Below are 12,129 nucleotides of genomic sequence, written 5' to 3' on the forward strand. Positions count from 1 at the left end.
GCTAGAGATAACAGTTCAATGCTTAGCAGTACCAGCTACTGCAACAGCTGCCCAGACCTTGGGCGCATGCAGGTGTCAGGCATCGTGCCCAGTGCACTACACATATGAGGTAGACACCAGCCATGGTTCTGCTCTACAGATGAGAAAACTGAGCACGGAGAGGTAAAGCGATGTGCCAAAGGACCCGTGGAAATGGTGGAGTTGAGGTTGAAAGCCAGATGCAGAATCCTTTAAGTGAATAAATTATCAGCTCAGGCACCAATTTATCTACCACCCTGATGGCAAGGGAAATTATCTTCCCTCACACAGATTTTTGTAATCTAAACACAAAGAAAAGGGCAAAAACACAGTGGTATAGCAAAAATTATTTTTTTTGCACTTTTAGAGATATTAGAAATAAAATCATTGTCATCCTGCTCTAGGCTTGCCTGACAGAATCAGCTCAGTTTTTTTTTTTTTTTGGTGGTACTGGGGTTCCTGGAAGCCCTTCTACCTCTGGGCTATACTCCCAGACTTATTTTATGTTTTTATTTGGAAACAGGGTCTCTTAAGCCTGCGAGCGAGGCTGGCTTCGAACCTGCACGATCCTCCTGTCTCCACCCCCCAAGCGTGGGGATTACAAGCGTGCGCCACAATGCCCGGCCTCAGCTCAGTTTTTAAGTGAAGAGAGGTTGAAGAGCCAGGTGTGGTGGAAAATACCTGTCATCTCAGTGCTTGGAAGGCTTAGACAATGAGGATCACTGGCTGGAAGTCAGCCTCAGCAACTCAGCAAGAACCTGAGTTTCAAAACAAAACAAAACAAAGCAAAGGCTGGGGTACAGCTCAGAGGTAGAATGCCCCTGCATTCCTTCCCTAGTACCACCCCAAGCAACAAACAAACAAAACAACAACAAGAAAATCAGGATGAACAGCCAAATTCACTATGTTGGGATGGGCTGGATCATCCCGACCCCCAAGTCACATTCTAGCTAATGGAGTCCCTCTATCCCTAGTGGCCAAACAATCTGCTTTTCACTTCTGTCTCAGATGGGAAGCACTGATTTGGTCACATCCTGTACTTCATGCATATCTTTGTGCATTAAGCAGAGGGCAGTGGCATTTCAAATACTCAGTGAGGACGGCAGCTATTCTGCTCCTCGGCCCTCCCTCTGCAGTAAGTGTGTGTGTGCAAGGAAATGGGGAATGAATTCTCTTCAGTAACCATGCAAAGAGGTCGTGCTGTGGACTGAGCAGGGCCTGAGTGGTCATCAGGACAGGGGTTTCAGAGTCAAGCAGACTGGGCTCACATACTGGAGTTGCTGGGCGACCTGCTAAAACCTCCCTAGGTCTCAGTCTCCTTGTCTGCACCTCGGACATGACGACAACCTCATAAGGCTGTGGTGGGAATGACAAGAGATGGACAGGGCTTGGCACAGTGTTCTGGAGCCTGGTAATAGCTAAGCAAATGCCAACTACTTGAACAGTCACACAGAAGCACCAAGGTACCGAAAAGTGCCATCAGCAGTGCCAAAGCTCTCTAAACTTCAAGACCCAACACTCTCATCAGTCAGTTGTGGAGGATTTACTGATTGTATATTAAGCCTCCATTGCAGTAGGAGGCACTCCTGGGGAAACGAAGCACTGGGTACTTCCTGCCCTAGGAGTCTCCAGGCAGCTGGGGACAGAGCTCACGGATAAACACGACAGGGCGCTAAACCGCAGCACTGGCTTTAGGATGAAGGTGCTCAGACAGGAGAGCAAAAGAGGAAGTGAACGGGGAGAGGGCTCCAGGAAAGGACAGTGGCAGAGAAATGATGCAGGGTGACCCAGTGCTTTCTCAAGGCAGGGAGGGTCCAGACTGTGGGCCCCCACAGCACCAGCTTCGTAGGAAGCTGGACCATTCAGCCTTTTGTTTCTGGTGACCAGGCCGATTCCATAGCCCTGTCTCACAGAGGATCCCCTCCGGCTGAAACTCTGGCCCAGAGTGGAGAAGGCAACGCCAGTGCAGAGTAAGAAGACAAATCCTCCCTGCGGAGAATACACGCCGTGCACTAATAGCATTTGCAAGGAGGAGAGGCATTAGCTCCAACAATAGACACTTTTTCTGAACCAAAGAGCCACCCAGAGCCCTCTTTAATTATGAAGCCACAAACTCTGCAAATGATTACATCCAATATTAAATGCTGCGCAGGACTCAAACTTTAAAGTTACTCTGGGGAATGAAAGAAGTCACAAACGACGCCAGTAACAGGAAGCTGATTACATGCTGGGGGGTGGTACGGGGCAGGCATGGCAAGACTGGGCTAGGATATCCTGTGTAAGGAACAGAATCAAAGCTGACCCGATCTGGAACTTTGTGGTTATTCAAACACAACAGTGGTTTCCAGCCCAGGGAAACTTGGCAAAGCAAACTCCACATTTTCACACTAGGCCAAGGGAATGACTTTCAAATTTCCCAGATGCTTCTGAAGTAATACGACTGTGTGTTTCCCGTTATCCCTGGCGACATACTCTGTTGAAATGTCTAAGTACACAAGGGTTTAGTCCCATGTTTTGAAAATAAATATAAACAAACAAACAATGGTACCACAGATTGAGATTCTATTCTACCTGAAATGTCACAGGATGGTGGGCAGGGAGTTCAAGACAGAACGAGCCGGGCGTGGTGGCGCACACTTGTAATCCCCACGCTTGGGAGGCGGAGACAGGAGGATCGTGCAGGTTCGAAGCCAGACTTGCTGGCTTAAGAGACCCTGTTTCCAAATAAAAATATAGGTCTGGGCATGTAGCCCGGAGGTAGAAGGGTTCCATCCCCAGTACCACCAAAACAAAAAAGACAGAACAACAAGATAGGGAGAGGAGGGAGGAGGGCTGTCCTGCTGGGATGTAGCTGGGGGTGGACAAGTCAAGCCAACGAAGGCAAGAACTAAGGGCCAGAAGTTGGGCCTGAACACACTTTCAGGACAACAGCTGACCAGCTAGGCATGGATCCAAAGCTGATCAATCCCTGGAAGGAATACTCTGGCCAGGAGATGTGAGCACAGGAACCCAGAGCTGAGGACCAGAGTGTGGAGGTGGAGGGTCCAGGCATGAATCCTGGGGCCGCGCATTCAGGCAAGGACAAAAGGAAGGTAAACTTTGGGAGGGTGTTCAGTCCTTACATGGAGGGTGCCAGCAAGCAATGTGATGTTCCTTTTAAATATTTGTGAGGAGCCAGGCGTGGTGGTGCACGCTTGTAATCCCTGCGCTTGGGAGGCTGAGACAGGAGGATTGCACGGGTTCAAAGCCAGCCTCAGCTACTTAGTGAGGCTCTCAGCAACTTAGTGAGACCCTGTTTCCAAATAAAAGATAAAATAGGTCTGGGAGTATAGCCCGGAGGTAGAAAGCCTCTGGGTTTCATTCCCAGTACCAGCAAACAAAACAAAAACAAAACCCTAAAAAACTAAATATTTGTGGGGGGAGCTAGAAGGCAGGAGAACTTGCTCTGGGCCCTGGGTTTCCCCATCTTCCTCCTCCTCCTCCTAATAGTGACCAATGACAACCCAGGATAAATCTCACTGGCCTGGCCAAAGTAAAGAGTAAAATGAATGCCTCTCATGCATGCCGGGCAAGCACTCTATCACTGAGCTACCTCCCTGGCCCTTTCTGTTTTATTCTGAGACAAGGTCTTGCTGAATTTCCCAGGCTAGCCTTGAATTTGAGATCCCCCTGCCTCAGCTTCCTGAGTAGCTGGGATTTCAGGCATGTGCCACAGTGCCCAGCTGGCCTCTTTACTCTTATGAAGGAAATCTGGGGACCACCAAAAAGATTTTCTCTGTCGTGCAGCCTATGTTTGGGGCCTTGCTTTGTGATCACCACAGGTGTGTCAAGGAAGGGAGGAACCTGCTTGCTGTTCTAGAATTCCAAGGCTCTGAGTGACTCCAGTTATCCCTTCTAGTTTCTCAAGAATCAAAAAGCAAACAACATCAGAATACAAATCTGATTCCTGGTCCTCGCAGGATGGATGCGACACCTGTGACTTTCAGTCAAGAACACAGGGCAAGAAGAAAGCTGTGTGTAGAACACCATAACCCTTTCCACGCAGCTGCTCTGGGAGGTGGAAAGACCTTGCTTCAGTAATAAATGGAGTCAGGGGAGTAGCTCGACATAGAATTGATTCCAAGAATCTATGCACCTCCAGAAGGGGGAGCAGGCCTGGGTGGGTCCGATTTCAGCCACACAGTGCACTGGGCAGCGCTGGTGTTTGGGGAGACAGCTAGGAACACTCTGGGAGAGAGGACAGAAGACAAGTAGCATTGGGGTTTCTTTCCCAAACGCCCCTCTCCCTCCTTCAATCTGGTACAGGGTCTCTGCCTCTGGGACTTGCACTAGTGAGGTGGGCAAGATGTGCCGTGCCCCCTGCTTAGGTGGGAAGAAACAGAGGCTTCCAGCCATGAGCAATTTTCCTGTGCGCTGGCTGCCTCTGATTTTCCAGATGATGCAAATGCAGGGTTCCTTCTGCCAGCAGAGAAAGACAAGGAAGCCAAATGACATTTTTGATGTTTGATGGCAGTCTGCAGTTCCTATTTACACACTTTAAAATCACAGAGGGTGACCATCTGCTTCCTTCTTGGCGATTACTAAGAAACGTGGGATGTACAGTCCCAGGACTTTGCTCCTGACCGCTTATAAACAACTGCCAAACAGTTCTGCCCAAAGCAGCACAAAGGAGCAAGACATGCTCACGTGGGACACGCCCAGAGGTGTTCTGAGAAGCCCTGCTCTGGGCCACCTGGGCTCCCAGGGGTCGGGACAGGCCCCGGGGTGCTGAGGGCAGAAGGGGAGAGATCAGTCTTCCTCCTTCCCTCAGACTTTTTAATCTTAAAAGAGAGATTGGGGTAGGGAAGCGTGATTTATTAGAGTCCCGTTTCCTTTCATTTTAATCTGGGTTTCAACACATCCTTTCCAGTAGGGAAATGGATGCACTGTACAGTTCTTCTCTGTTTCCCTACCGGTCTGACCTCCTTCCCCCTGACTATCAGTCTGGGCCTGCAGCTCCACCATGGCCGGGCAGATAAACAAAGCAGTCCCACCCATAAACGCCAGTGGAAGCTGGGAGCTGGACGTGGTGGAATACAAATGAAGGCGATTTCTGCCTGGTGACAGAGGTGTCCCGAACTCGGTCTCCTGGAGGCCTGATTACAAGCCGTGTGGCTCAGGCACGCAGTTCAGCTCTGCGGAAAAGGGCCCCCGAATGGTGGGAGGGCAGGGGCTCTCTGCCCCCCACCTCTCCCCAGACAGCCTGGGCGGGGGGAGATGAACACCCCATGGGACACGGGGGCGTGGCTCCACCATTTCGTGGCAGCTTTTCATGGCTGGGGTGGGAACAAGTGGGCTTCCTGCTCTGTCCTTCCCGCTCTGTCTCTAGAACAATGGCTTGCATTGGAAAGGGGTTGCTTTTCATCAAATGATGGTTTGCTGCCCCAGCACAGAAAGAATTAGATTCCATTCAATAATTAACAGTTTTTCTCCCCCCTTCCCTCCCCTGACATTTGCAGTGCAGGTCACAGCGCACTGTGCGAGAGCGGCAATGCTGTTGTTGACAGAGAACGAGAAATTCATGTGCTGGCGAGGGCAGAGGGAGGGCATCTCATGGCGAGATCAGCCTTGATCTGCCTCTGGATTACAGGGGCCTCGGAGGTGGCTGATTAATAATTCTGCAGGAGCCCTTGAGCTGGAAGCTGGCGCTCTGAGTCTAATAATCCCCAGTCGTTGTGATACAAAGGAAGAACGGGAATTAAACTCACAGTGCTGAATTTTGAAATTCAAAATCAGAAAGAAACAGGGATCCACTCCTTTCTGACTCTGTTTGTCAACCGAGCTGCCTGCTTGTTTGTGCTAAATGGCTACTGTGCTTTTTGAATCCAAAATCTGATTATATTTAATTAGTACAGGCATCTGGGATTTCTAATACACAAAGAGTTATTAAAGTAACAAATCTTTCTAAAATATGTTCTCCATGAAAGAACGTGTTAATTTATGCAGCAGCATTTTTAACATGAAATAATTAACATGAAAACTGTAACAATTATGAATTCTTCGTAGTCTAATTTATATGTGAATTTTCCTCCAGACAATAATCTATTCAATTTAAACCCTCAATACTGGGAGCATTTCAACAGGCTCATTTTTCTTCTCCTATTTAATACACCAACCAGTAGTCTTATAAAAAGTGCAGAATACCTCTCTTCTGTGTATATCCTACAAATTCAAAGATTACATTGTCTTTTTACATTTCCTTCCTCAGGTACGATTCTGTCACTGATTTAGAACTTCCAAACAAACAAGCGAACAAACAAAACCACAGAGCAGAGCCACTCTGCATTCCTGTTCTTCATGGTTATTCTAACGAGGAGAGTGGTGTAAACACCCTCGTGCGTGTGTGTGTGTGTGTGTGTGTGTGTGTGTGCGCGTGATAGGTATGAGTGTTAGCACCCATTAGATCAACAGTAATAATACCACTCTTACTATACAACAAACTACAATTAGTTGCTATCAATTACAACTAACTTAGCATTTACTTTGCTCTAAGTGCTTTATGTCTATTTTCAGGGAAGACATATGACAATTCTATGATGTAGATAACTATCATTACATCAGTTTTCTGAGGAGGAAATGAAAGCTCAGAAAGGTTAAGTAACTTGTCCAAGGTTTCACAGCAATTTGGCATCAATGATAAAATTCACACCAATATAATTTGAGGTCATAGGTCATACACCTATCCAATCCAGCCCTGCCATTATTAGGTGTGGGAAGGAGGAAAGAGGCCTGGTTTGTCCAAGAAGACACCAAGTACTGTGCTTCTTGGAGGGGGAAGAAGTGACTAATACCAGTAGCTTCGATTGTCTTTTCTAGCCCTTACAACCACTTAAAGGTAACTGACACCAACCCCACTTTATAGATGAGAAGGCTGAGATGCAGAGAGGCCAGAGATTCCTCTGTAGGAGTGTGGAAGAACCAGCATTTGAACCAAGGCTTGTCTGACCCCGAAACGTCTGTTCCTGTCCTGAAGATAATCTTGCAGAGTGCAGGGAACACTGCTGTAACAAACAACCCCTTCTGGAGGGCCTGCAGCCACAGCAGTATTTGATCTGCAGAGTGCCTGGCACATTGCTCAGAGCAGGAGAGCGTGTCTGAGAAGAGCGTAGAGAGGGTATGCTGACCTTGGCTATTTCCACCACTGTGCACCAATATTCATTAAACACCTGTGTGCTCTGTGCCCACGAGGGCTTTGCTGGACTTCAGGCCAAATCATCCTCATAAAGAAGCAGTAGGTCTGGCTCTATAGGCACTCAGGAGAATTGCTCATGCATGTATATGTGTGTGTGCACGTGTTGATGTGTGAAGCCGCAGGGAATGCCTGCCTGATACTCAGGGTTGACAGGATTAAAAATAACACAAGTGGCGTGGAGGAAGGGGGAGTTCTTAGTAGAAAAGGTAACAGGAGTAAAAAGGAAAGTCTGCTCAAGATGGAGCAGACAGCTGACTCACAGCTGTGTTCAGGGCGAGAGTCCCTTAGGGCATGGAAATATCAAAGGGGTGACTGTCTAGATAATAATAGACTGGGCTAGGCTATAAAATACTGTGTATATATAATACGTATGCAGCCAGGCATGGTGGCGCATGCTTGTAATCTCAGCATTTGGGAGGCTGAGCCAGGAGGATCACAGTTTGCGGACAGCCTCAGCTACTTATGAGGCCCTTTGTAAACTCATTGAGACCCTGTTTCAAAATAAGGAAGAAAAAAATAGGGCTGAGAGTGTAGCTCAGAGGTAGAATGCCCTTGGGTTCCATCCTCAGTACCACACACACACACACACACACACACACACACACACACACACACAATATATATATATCATATGTAACATATCATGTTATAATGTATGTGATGTATATTACATATATGTATAAATATAAAATGATACATTTTTTTCTTAAAATATTGATTCATCCTTATTGATTACTGATACTTGTTCTCTTTAAAACTATTTTTTTAGGTACAAAAGACCTTTTTCAATGAAACATGTCAATCACAAAAAGTTAAGGCCACAAAAAATTAAGGCTATAAGAATAATTTTTATATTTCATAACCTTCAGAGAACTTTTACAGATGACTTCATTCTCATACTACTCATTTGAGGTAATTACTTTTATTATCTCCATATTATAGATTAGAAAAAAAAATGAGGCTCAAACAGGATAAGCGATTTGCCTGGGGACACCAACCTTGTGAGCGACAGAGCCAGTTCAAACCCAGGGCTCTGAACTCCCGAGCCCAGGTTCCCAGGGGCAGGAGGGAAGCGGGACAGTGCTGTGTGACTCAGAAACTGCGTGTGCTCACCTAGGTGTGCCCTGAGACTCGCACTTCATATCTGGGAACAGACCCCGGAGACATGAGGGCCTACGTCCCCCGCCACAAAGCTCGTTCATAATGGCTCCCAAGGGGGAACACCCCCATGTTCTTCAGCGGCAGCAGGGTAAGCTGCGGTGTATCTGTACAGTGGAGCGCCAGTCAGCCACGAGGGGAAAGGAGCACTGTGACTCTCAGCAACGCACAAGGCTCTCACAAGGTAGCAGAAAGGAGCCAGGCAGAAGAGCAGTACCTATGGATTCATGCAAATGGAGTTCATTCTCAGGCAAAACTCATCTGCAGTGACAAGAGGAAAGGCTCCCTCTGGGGCCTGGGAGTTTTCTGGGGTGTACCTTCCTCTGGGGTCTCGGGCTCAAATATGTGAAACCGCACTGAGTTTCCCACTTCAGGTTGGTCATTTGTTGCACAATGTTATGGCTCAATTAAAAGAAAAACACACGAAAGTGTCCACAAAAACAAGTCATTCTTACATGCAGCTAGGTTGGCTCTGAGTGGCCTGAAGCTCATAAGGACAAGGCGAGTCTGCGGCGAGCTCTCCTCTTGCTCCTTGTGCCTATGAGAAGGGTGGAGGCTGGAGGGGCTGCGAGCCTCGGGGAGCAATGTGGCGGTCGCAGGAGACCAGGCAGAGTGTGAGGAGGACAACAGAGACCCAGTCATCCTCACATGGCCTGGGCGGGGGTCTTGTTCTGTGGCCTGGGCTGGGCCCAAGCAATCCTCCTGCCTTGGCCTCCCGAGAGTGGAGATCACAGGTGTGCACCATTGCACCCGGCTGAGGCTTCTTTGTCTCAGCAGCTCCTAGCAAATTCCTTTTATAGACAAGGCATTCAAATAGCTGATGTTGGTGCTATTTATAGACCCTGAATGGACAGAAGTTAGTGAAGAGTTTCCGACTACGGAGAACTGTCTAGCTGGGTGAGATGTCCAGGGAATTGAGAATGAGCAATCCCAAATAATTCCTAGATGCTTCTAGAAGGCTGTCAGTGGAGGACCACCCTCTCAGGGTGGGCCTGGTCTTGACCTCCCCTCTGCCATGGGGCCTCCATTTTCTGTCCAGGGGCAGAAAAAGGGTGGTGGGAGGAAAGGCACACAGGGAGCTGGCAGAACACAGCTTAAATCCTAATTGTGCCTGTGCTTGTGCTGTCATACCTCATCGCCCAGGGGTGACAGACATTTCAGTGTGCCCTGAGATGGGGAACTCACAACTGTTTTGCAAACAATTGTCATCCACGGTCCTGAAATATCTGTTCTTGGCACATGTTTCTGAACACTGCCTGCACTACCATAATCAAGATGCGGCATGGCTGTGGCCTGCGGGTAACATAAAACCCGACTTGCAAATATTATTAGGCACATGGACCAGCTGTCTGGCGGAGCTGATTAATCCCCGGTAAAAACTTCAGCATGCAGCACGCATGCCATCTGCAGAGCCCACCAGGAGACACACGCCAGGCCCTTTCTGCCTGTGAAGAGGCCAGGGCCACGCAGACTCTCGGGAGGAATTTTAACAACAGCTGGGTCGTCCCAGTGCTGGGAAGTGAGTCCCCTCAGCCCCCTGACGTATGAATGTTAGAAGGTGCTCCTTTGAAGCTTTCCCATAAAATAAGGGGAAAAAGATTTGACCACCTCCAGTTTTGCTTTCTGTTCTATTCATTCACTGGATGAGAGGCAGCAAGCATAGGGTGAATGAGACAAGGCAAGCCATACTTGCACTGACTCTGGCCCTGCCATTTAACTCGCTGTATGACTGAACAAATGATGTAGAGCTCCTCTGAATCTGTCTCTATTGCTTTCCTCCCGACCCACCCTTCCCCTCGCAGGCCATGCACATGGAGGTACCTATGCATCCCCTGCCCCGTCTTGTCCCTTGACTACAGGACAGCATTCCTTTTATTCTCTTGGAAAATCCTGGAGCTCCCCGAGCTTTGCTTTTCCCCCAGTTCACTTCTTCATTGAATTCCCCCTACTTATCCACAGTTCATTGAATTCCCCCTACTTATCTCTTTCCAGTGATTGGCATGGATGTGAAGATGTTGGGAAAGTAAAAAAAAAGGGAAGGATGGGATCTTCTACCTGGACATTAAGTAAAGGAAACATAGGAACAAAAGGCCCGAGGCTGGTCCTTTGGCAGGAGTGCACAGCAGCCCCACATCAGGAAGCCCCAGAAGGATAGGAAGGCGGAGACTGTGGAGGAAGGTGGAGGCCACCCCAGAGCAGCAGCTTCTGGAAGAGCTCTGAGGATGCCAGTCACCTGGAGGCATCCACAGCATCCACAGCTTCTGGCCCTGCTGCTGTGACCTTTTTTTTTTACAGATGGTTCAAGGGTGTGAACCACAAACCTGTAGGGAGCCAAGTCTGATAAAAGGGGAGAAGCAACTCCAGTGCGTTCCCTCTAGTGCAGGATGGTGCGCTCACACCAGAGCCGACCCTACTCCTCTCTGGTCTTTTCCTAAACCAAATGTTCAGGCCTCACAGCCCTCGCCCACACTCCTTCCGAGTCCAAGGGCTCCTTCAGGATCGGGTCTCAGCGCTCGGCCCCTCAGAGCCTCTCGCCTCCACATCACGTCCACATCCCTGTCTGCGCTGCCAGCGCCAACTGAGGCCGCCAGGAGCCTCTGATTAGAGATACGGCGCGCCATCTGGTCCTGCCTGCGTGTGCTCACAGTGCGGGCATTTGGCTCCAGGACAAGCACTGCCACGTGTTGGAGAAATTCAAATAGCTGAGCTGCCTGACCAACATGTAATTTAGCATTTGGACAGTAATCCGTGGCAGCCAGGGTCTTGGTGTAACATTTTCCCTCATCACCGAGTCAAATGAAAGGAGGAAAGGATTGGCATGAAATGAAGAATCAAGAGGCAGAGGAGGAGGAGAAGAAAAGGGAAAAGCAGAATCCCAGAAGCTGGGCATAGTGTTGCATCCCTGTGATCATGGTACTTGGGTTGATCGCAGGCTTTAGGCCAGCATGTGCTAACCTATTTCAAAATAAATAAACAATAAATAAATAAATAGTTCAGTGGTTAAAAATATCCCTGGGTGGTAGTGCTACCACTAAACACACACACACACACACACACACACACACACACACACACACACACATGAAAAAAGAGAGAAAGAGAGAAGACAGAACTCTAGAGGTGGCCATTATGACATTCAGTAGAAAGCACCACTGTAATATGGTCATCAGTGGTCAGTCTTGTCGGGAATGACCAGGCTTCAGCTAACAACAGTGAATGTCACCCCATTCCCCCAGACACAGGCATTATAATCTACACAGGCCCTTCAGTGGGTTCCAAACTGCCTACTTAATTCTATACATTTTCCTGGTGACTGCTTAGATGAAGACTGGGAAGAGAGAAGATACTGCCTCCTAGGATATCTGCACTCTCCTAATACTTGACACACTGCCCCACTGGCTGGCTGCAGGTATGGGATGGATTTTACTTAAAGGCTAATTTCTATGAATTTTTGCAGGGGGTGAGTGGAGGCAAATGATGAAAGCAGCGGGGCTTTTCGAGGGACCACACTCTTATCTTCCATGGTCTCCTGCAGACTTTTTCTCCCACCCTTACCCTTTCTGCTCTGGACTGAGGAGGATTCACCAAAGGGCTCCTTTGACCTCTGGCTTCTTTCTGGACTTGGCAGAAGATCTAGAGGCCAGCTGAAGAGTGAGGTGGGGCTTGATCCCCCACTGCCTTCCTGTCTCGCTGCTGCTCTCTCCACCAGGAGGCCCTCTCCC

General features: G+C 48.6%; 1 protein-coding gene across 1 annotated transcript in view; it reads right to left on the reverse strand.

The window, feature by feature from the left end:
- FYN (FYN proto-oncogene, Src family tyrosine kinase) overlaps positions 1-12,129 on the reverse strand; it is a gene marked incomplete at its 3' end in the record, with an annotated part of 135,176 nt that overhangs the window by 22,133 nt on the left and 100,914 nt on the right. The gene's annotated exons all lie outside the window — the stretch shown is intronic.

Source organism: Muscardinus avellanarius (assembly GCF_963383645.1).
Source record: "Muscardinus avellanarius genome assembly, chromosome: 8".
Taxonomy (NCBI): Eukaryota; Metazoa; Chordata; class Mammalia; order Rodentia; family Gliridae; genus Muscardinus; species Muscardinus avellanarius.